Raw genomic sequence first — 7,941 nt, 5'->3', positions numbered from 1 at the left:
TGCCGCAGAGGAGAAAAGGAAGAAGAAGAAGAGAAAGTCCTCGGGCTCCCCGGATGCCGAGGCAAAGAAGTAGAAAGTGACCATCCGGATCCGAAAAATCAAAAAGAGCACCAAGTCCAGGGTACCAGAATCTGATTCCCTTTACCGGCTGATCTCGTCCAATTTCACACCTCAATTCAAGGTTATGAAACGGTCGATTGCAATAGTAGTACCTAACAAGATTCGGGATTGATTTCCACAGGGAGTTATGAATGGGAGTTAGGCTTATATATTGTAGTATATGAGTTTGAACTACCTCAATTTACACTTTCACAAATTGGAGTTGATTACAACAACAACAACAACGACGACGATGACCTAGTAAAATCCTACTAGTGGGGTTTGGGGAGGGTAGTGTGTACGCAGACCTTATCCCTACCTCGAGGGAGTAGAGAGGCTATTTTCGAAAGACCCTCGGCTCAAGAAGACGAAAAGAGACAATATCAGTATCACCAATTGAAACCATAGGAACAATAACATCATGAAAATGAGAAAGTAGATGTAAAGCAAACGCAATCGACAGTACATAGACCCAACACTATGGTAAACAAAGCAGTAGTAAGACACAATAATTTCACTAGCTGACATCGATAAATACCCTACCAGACTAGCCTAATAAAGGTACGAAGTAAGAGAAACTCAACTACCTCCTAACCTACAACCCTAATACTCGATCTTCACAACTTCCTATCAAGAGCCATGTCCTCGAAAATCTGAAGCTTTGCCATGTCCTGCCTGATCACCTCTCTCTAGAGATGGCAGTTGGGGCAGGGCAGGGCAGGGCAAGCCTTAACCCACTAAAATTTTGACCCGCCCTGCCCTGCCCCGTTTAGCCTTTTTCCAAATTTTGCCCCGTCCTGCCCCGCCCTACTAAGACATGCCCTGCCCTACCCCGTTTAGATTTTCTTTCATTTCTTTCTCTTTATTTTCTCTTTATTTAAAATTGACGTGCCAGTAAAAGTATTTTATTGACATGAAATAATTTATTTGTATCAGTTGAATAAAGTATGATTTTTATCAATATTATAGTATAGCTTATTCAGCCCAAGTAAATAGCTAACTACTTAAGTCAATTTTGATTTTTGAAATTTTTGTTTCCTTCCGTTATCATATTCTTTTTTAAGTTAGTGAACTAATTGGACTGTAAAATTGCACAACGGAGAATCACTTTCATTCATTATCTGTAATTTTAAAATACAACATCAATTTATTATATTTAATGCAATAATAACTAGATGCAGATATTCAGATTTTGAAAGTTAAAGCTAGGTATTTCACTGCTAGGAGTAATTTAATTATATGAATTTTCTTAGCAATCTTCCTGGGAAGTGGGAACTCTTGTTTAAAGCTGAAGCTTGAAGCTTCAAATTTCTAAAACAAGCTGTACACACTACACATTTAAGCAATTTCAAAAGCTCTACATCTTGCCTGCCCTGCACTAACACATCAATGTTTATTGAAAAATAATATTTTGCCCCGCCCCGCCCCGCCCCGCCCCGCCCTATTTAGATCTTTACCTGCCCTGCCCCATTAAGAGTTTGCCCCGTCCCGCCTCAATTGCCATCCCTACCTCTCTCCAATACTTCTTAGGACGTCCTCTACATCTTCTCGTGCCCTCCAAAGATAACCGCTCACACCTCCTTACCGGAGTATCTGGGCTTCTCCTTTGTACGTGTCCGAACCATCTGAGTCTCGCTTCCCGCATCTTGTCATCAATGGGAGCCACGCCCACCTTCTCCCGAATATCTTCATTCCTAATCTTCTCCATCCTTGATTCTATGTCTAATTTAAACTAAGATTGCAGAGTTAAGAAGTAAAACTAAAAAAAATATTTTTGTTATTTTTCAAATTTTGTAAAAAGCCTAGGGCTATGACCATCACCTAGGTGTTTGCCTAATGGGATATAAACCTTAATACTTATTTTATTGATCGGGGTGTATTATAGCTATCAACTCTCAATTGCTCACTCAATACCTCTCGGTCAGAGAGTGATTTTGCCCAATTTGACTTTCTCAAGACCAAATGGGTATTGCACAAAACGATTGATAAAAGCTCAAGTCGGGTCATTACTATCTCTAGGTTGAATCTTTTAATTGGGATTATCAATTTCTCAATTGACCCAATTTCTTGTTAGCCAAGTTTTTCTAGACTAAGTCTCTCTTTCTCAAGTAGAGACTAAGTCAAATAGCCATGAACTAATGTTTGCAACTATTAATTCCACAAATTAAAGCATGAACAAGGCTAAATAATAAATACCCAACCATAAACAAACGTTAAATTAAACACCTATAAGGTTCACACACTAGGGTTGGGTCACAACCCTAAAAAAATCTAGCTACTCATGCTTGAAATTGAAGAAATAGAAGAAGAAATGCTAAATAAACTCATATTGTAAAATCAAAATGATAAAATCTATGTTAAAATATCCCAAAATATGAAAAACTACTAAAAGAAGTAAAGAGAAACAACTATTGTAGTTGTTGATATTAAAAGTTGACCTGATTTCGTGAAACTCTTCTATTTATACAAAGCTGACAATTTCGAACAAAAATACCCCTCGAGAGGTTATGCGGCCCCACAATTTCATGTGCGGTCCATAGATTTCTTCAACTTGTCAGGAACTGGAGGTCTGCGGCCGCATAATTCTAATCTGCGGCCGCGAGGCATTCTTTCTGCGGACCGTAGATTTGTAACTGCGGTCGCAACTTGCTTCTACGGTCCGCACTTTTACTTCTGCGGGCGCACAATTCTTGTGCGGTCCGCATTTCTGAGGGACTTGGAACTTGAGAATTTGCACATTCACTGAACTTTGTTCCTAGCCCAGCTTTTGTGGCCGCACAATTCATGTGCAGTCTGCACTCTACACAAAAGTCTGCTAGACTTTCTTTCATCATCTGCGGCCGTAGATGAAATTCTGTGGTCCGCACTTTGTGAACTTCTGTGCCTTTTATTGCCTTGAATTTAGATTACTCCTTTTTGAGTTGGATTTCATCTCGGGAGTCCATCTTCCAATATTCCTACAATTTAGCATATTTCACCAGTTTCGAGAACATGATTCAATAATTTTAGACTAAAACAAATGCTAAATGGTGCTAATAAGTAGTCAAAATTCCCACTTATCAACTTCTCTAAACTTAAGTCTTTGGTTGTCCTTAAGCAAATAAAATAGTTCCCATCTCCCCAAGTTAAGGGCCATTCCATCCAATCAAAGGTGCGTCATTCACACATCAATTGGGACCAACAATTACCCACACTACTTATGTATTATCAACAAGGCGACAAGTTAAACTTTTATGCACATATAATTCTAATGTGATACTTGAGCATCAAGAGTTGACTTTATTCATCAAGGAAACTCGCCCTTTTATATAGGTCATTGTGGATCCCAAACTCCCCCTCCTCTACTCTCCGTTTGCCTATCTCACTTAAGAATTTTAGCACTCAATCAAAACAAAGATTTGCGAAAAGTTCACTCATCTCCCTCAAGAGAATGTCTCAAGTATGACTTTAAGTACCATAGGCTTGCCCCTCATGTAGATCATCACTAATGTAAGCTCACTCGTCTTGAAATCATGTAGGGCTTTTTCGGAATGTAGTGAAGGATTTTGGACTAAGGTTGAATATGCTATGGTAGAGCGGGTTCATCTTTCCTTAAGCACTCTATTTTTTGTTGTTCTCGGCTCATGCCTTGCCAATTCTTTGAGGCACTTTCTTTTCCTTGGAGAACTAGAGAGTCTTAGCATCACTCTTTCTTGATCATGAAATTCATTTTCTCCCTTTTTTATTTCTCCATGATTTGTATCATTACTTTTCTTCGCACCCCTTCAACTCTTCAACTTATTCCCTTTTTTTTTCTTTTTTTTTCTTCCCTTTTGTTGCCTTTCCTTTTCATCATTTCTTTTCTCTTTTTGTGCCTTGATACCTCTTTCAAGCTCCTTTTCTCTCCCCCAAACTTATGTTTTTATCCAATTGTATCACAAGAGTGTTAAGGAAAGCTCGGGTGCCAAGAGAGGGTTACGACAAAAATGGGTAAAGGTTTATGACATGGTTATCAAATGAGAAAAGCTTGAGGCTCAAATGGATTGACTAGAGATAACAACATTGGTGGGCAATGAAAATATTCAAGCGGGTCAAGGAAAGCCTACAATCACTTCTCAAGCCAAGCAAAACTTAAGATTTTACCTTAAAACACATTCGGGGAAAGTTCTAGACCATTCGCACTGGTGCTTGGACTTGCATCAAAAACATCTCACCTCTCACGAAACTGGATTGTTAAAGAGGATAGAGTCGAGGGCCCACAACGACCATATTCAAGGTTGAAAATCACTATGGTTCGATTAAACCACTCGATGATTGCCTAAGTCAATACAAGAGTCACAAAGTCATTAACTAGAGCTATTTCTTTCCAAGAGACTTGTTTTTAACCATAAGCACGTAGTTAAGTGTGTTGGTACCAAGTGAAGCATGTTTGGCTCTTTGAGCATGACTTAATTAGGTATTTTTATTCATTACTACTACTATTATTACCTAAACACCAAAACGGACTCAGTCCGTTAAAAAAGTTGTCATGCCATCCATCGTTGGGAAGAGTCATCCGGTTCACACAAAAACTACCTTTAGAAAGAATCGTGGCATTAAGAAAATCAAAGGCTTATTATCTACTAAAACACAAAAAAGAAGCTATTAAATCAAATAGAAGCTATTAATTTAAAAAGAAACTACTTAGTTAAACACTAACTAATAAGAGAACACATGTAAAGAAGTTACAAAGCATAAACTATTGAAAGCATAACGAATATACATAATGAAAGAAGATATATACATAATGAGAGAGAAAAAGAGAGAATATATATAGAATAAGGAAAAAGAAGAAAATACTATCAGTTATTACAAACCAAATGTCTCAGAATCATCAAAATATATCAAATAAACTCCACCCCCTCCCCGAATAAAAATTAGCATTGTCCTAATGCTTAAAAAAATAAGAGTGAAGAAAACTCCTTATGGCTCCTTGGCCATCTCTGTGTCCACAACAGTGTCACCGACCTCAGCCTCATCCAACTGGATCTCATCATCCTCAACTCCAGGTGTGGTTGGGTTGATGAACATCTGACATACTGCCTCGGCAGTGTCAGCAACAATGTCTGGCTCCTCAGACTGGCCAGCTGGTGTTGTATGTGCTGTAGGATATGGGTCTGGATGGTGTGGGTCAATCAACATGTCAAATGGAATGTCTTCGGCTGCTGCAAACTTGGTAACCTATCTCCGGAGCTTGTCCACTGACTTCTTGGAGGCTTGGGACTTCCGCATCTTCTTTACTTCTTTGCAATATTACTGGATATGTCAGACAGCTTTGCAGTAGCTGTCTACATCCAGTTGTTGAGGCTCACAAATGTCTGGGAGACTCGCAGCGCAGATAGTGGGGCAGTACGTATCAACATCGGCTTCAAAGCCGAGGTGGAACCTGTAATGGGGGCTACTGGAGGCACTGAGGCTGGAGGCGAGGGAATAGCTACTGCACTGGCTGAAGGCTCTGCTGACGTAGATGGCATGTCGACTGTCTATGCAGCCTCCACTGATGGCTCATCAGACTAGCCTATGGTGGTAGTCGGCTGACCCTTTTTAGGGTTGTGTGCATCTATCAACGAATACCATGAGAAGGGCTTCTTCGCCCATACCTTCGTATCAAAATCTCTCGGCTCCACCCGTGTATCCGTAAGATACTCAGTAATGGTGTTGGGATACATGTGGGAGGTATCAGCTTACCTGGCGACCATAGATATGTTGGCCGACATCACTACACCCACATTGATCGGGTACCCGGCCATGATGGAGGCGACTAGAACTGCCCGCGGGATAGGAAGATTTGTCTCATTATGACATGGGTCGATTCAGCTACATACAAAGGTCTGCCACCCCTTCGCCTCAAAACTCAAGGTGTTTCTATGAATAGACACTCCTACAGTAATCCATGGTGGTGGTGGCCCAGGAGCTACCATAATATCACGACCCAAACCGATGGGCCATGACGAGTGCCCGAACCTACCTTTCGAACACCCCTAAGCATACATTTAAGATAAAACATGAAATAAGTGTAGGAAATGCATAACGGCTGGCAGTAAACTACTGAATTGTGTGAATAACATATGGGAGAAAACATGCCTAAAAGACATATGTACATATATATACGGAATACGGTAGGGCGAGCCGATAAGGCCACATACTATCCGACTATACATGACTATCAATAGACCTTTAATATAGAGCGTACATTTGTATAAAGGACGGGACTGGCCCCGTCATACCCGTATATATATATATATATATATATATATATATATATATATATATATATATATATATATATATATATATACAAACATATCGTACCAAAACCCAAAAGCAACTCTGGATCAAATGGAGCATACCTACTCTCGCTGAGCAAGGATCTTAAGAAGGGGGACCGTCAGCCTGTCTACCTGCACCTACGGGCATGAAATGCAGGTCCTAGGAAATAGGGGCGTCAGTACAAATAATGTACCGAGTATGTAAGGCATGAAAATCAGTACGTAGAAGACATAAAAGAAGTATGGAGTAAAGGAATCCACCTGTAAGCCTAAATAACTTTGTTAATTCTGAAATATTTATAATGTCATGCATGTGCGTATACATGTCATATCATGCATAGGTATATGCGTACATAACGTCATCAAGACTCTGAGGGTATCCCATCATATCATCTCGGCCTCAGTGTGAGAAATCATTAATGTATACCAACTGATCAGGTGGTGGTGCGTATATAACGTCGTAACCTTTTCCTATATCCCATATACATATAATATACGTGTATATAACGCCATCTAGTCATGGGTAAATATATATGTATAAATGAATGCAATGCATGATGAAGTAAGTCAATAAAATCTCTCAGAATGTCATAAAAATAATATGCCTTCGGATAAACTTTATCAACTACGTATTTTTCTGAGACCCATGAACAGAAAACATAATAATAAGACACATGGGGAATCAACAACATAGGCACCCCTAGTGCTTCTATGAATAGAGGCATTTATGAAAGTTGTGCGTTTGCTCGTTTCATTTGTATTATGGGGATCATGCCAAAAGGAAAGAAGAGATAGCCTTAACATACCTGAACCGATTCTCTTAACAATCCCTCTAACCCACATCTTTTGCGATAAAACACGTAACGACGGATCGAGATAGGAAAAAATTCGTATGATATTCTTGAGAAAGATTGTAACGTACTCCCTTAGAATTTGCAACTCACGCTGCTATAACATTATGTAGTTTCGTATGAATTCTTTTGTGGCTCCATCCGTTACTTAGCAAGACATAAACATCACACTTTAATGATGTAGGAAGATTTCTTATCATTGTGGTTTGTGGGCCCCACTTCTGTGGATTATTTTGCCAAAAATTCCCTAAATATGCCACCTAACCACATAAGCCAAAGAGTCATTATTTGGTCTTAGAAAATATAACCCCTTGCTGCCACGTGGGGGTGATGTTTCCACCAAATACTTATCCATCAATTTCTAATTAATTTGTTAACTTCCCACTAAAATTAATAATTAACCCCTTACTAACATAATTAGGTACTATCCTAATTTACTTAAAATACTAATCACTTTTAACATACTTTATATACCTTACTATGATGGTCATGTGATACATTGTATGTCAGTAGTCCATAAATACGGAGTATTATAGCTTGGACCGTATTTTATCCCAAATTGTCACAAAACTCATTTTTTCGATTTGTTTACCCTCTAACCTTCGCGGTACTTACTTATCACATGTTATAAATACCATAATTACCTATATCCTCAAAATTAATCTCATTCCCGAGCTTATGTTGATCAACTTACGACGAAACTT

The sequence above is a fragment of the Nicotiana tomentosiformis genome, chromosome 1 (genome assembly GCF_000390325.3).
Source record: "Nicotiana tomentosiformis chromosome 1, ASM39032v3, whole genome shotgun sequence".
In the NCBI taxonomy this organism is placed as follows: domain Eukaryota; kingdom Viridiplantae; phylum Streptophyta; class Magnoliopsida; order Solanales; family Solanaceae; genus Nicotiana; species Nicotiana tomentosiformis.
This window is presented reverse-complemented; position numbering follows the sequence as displayed.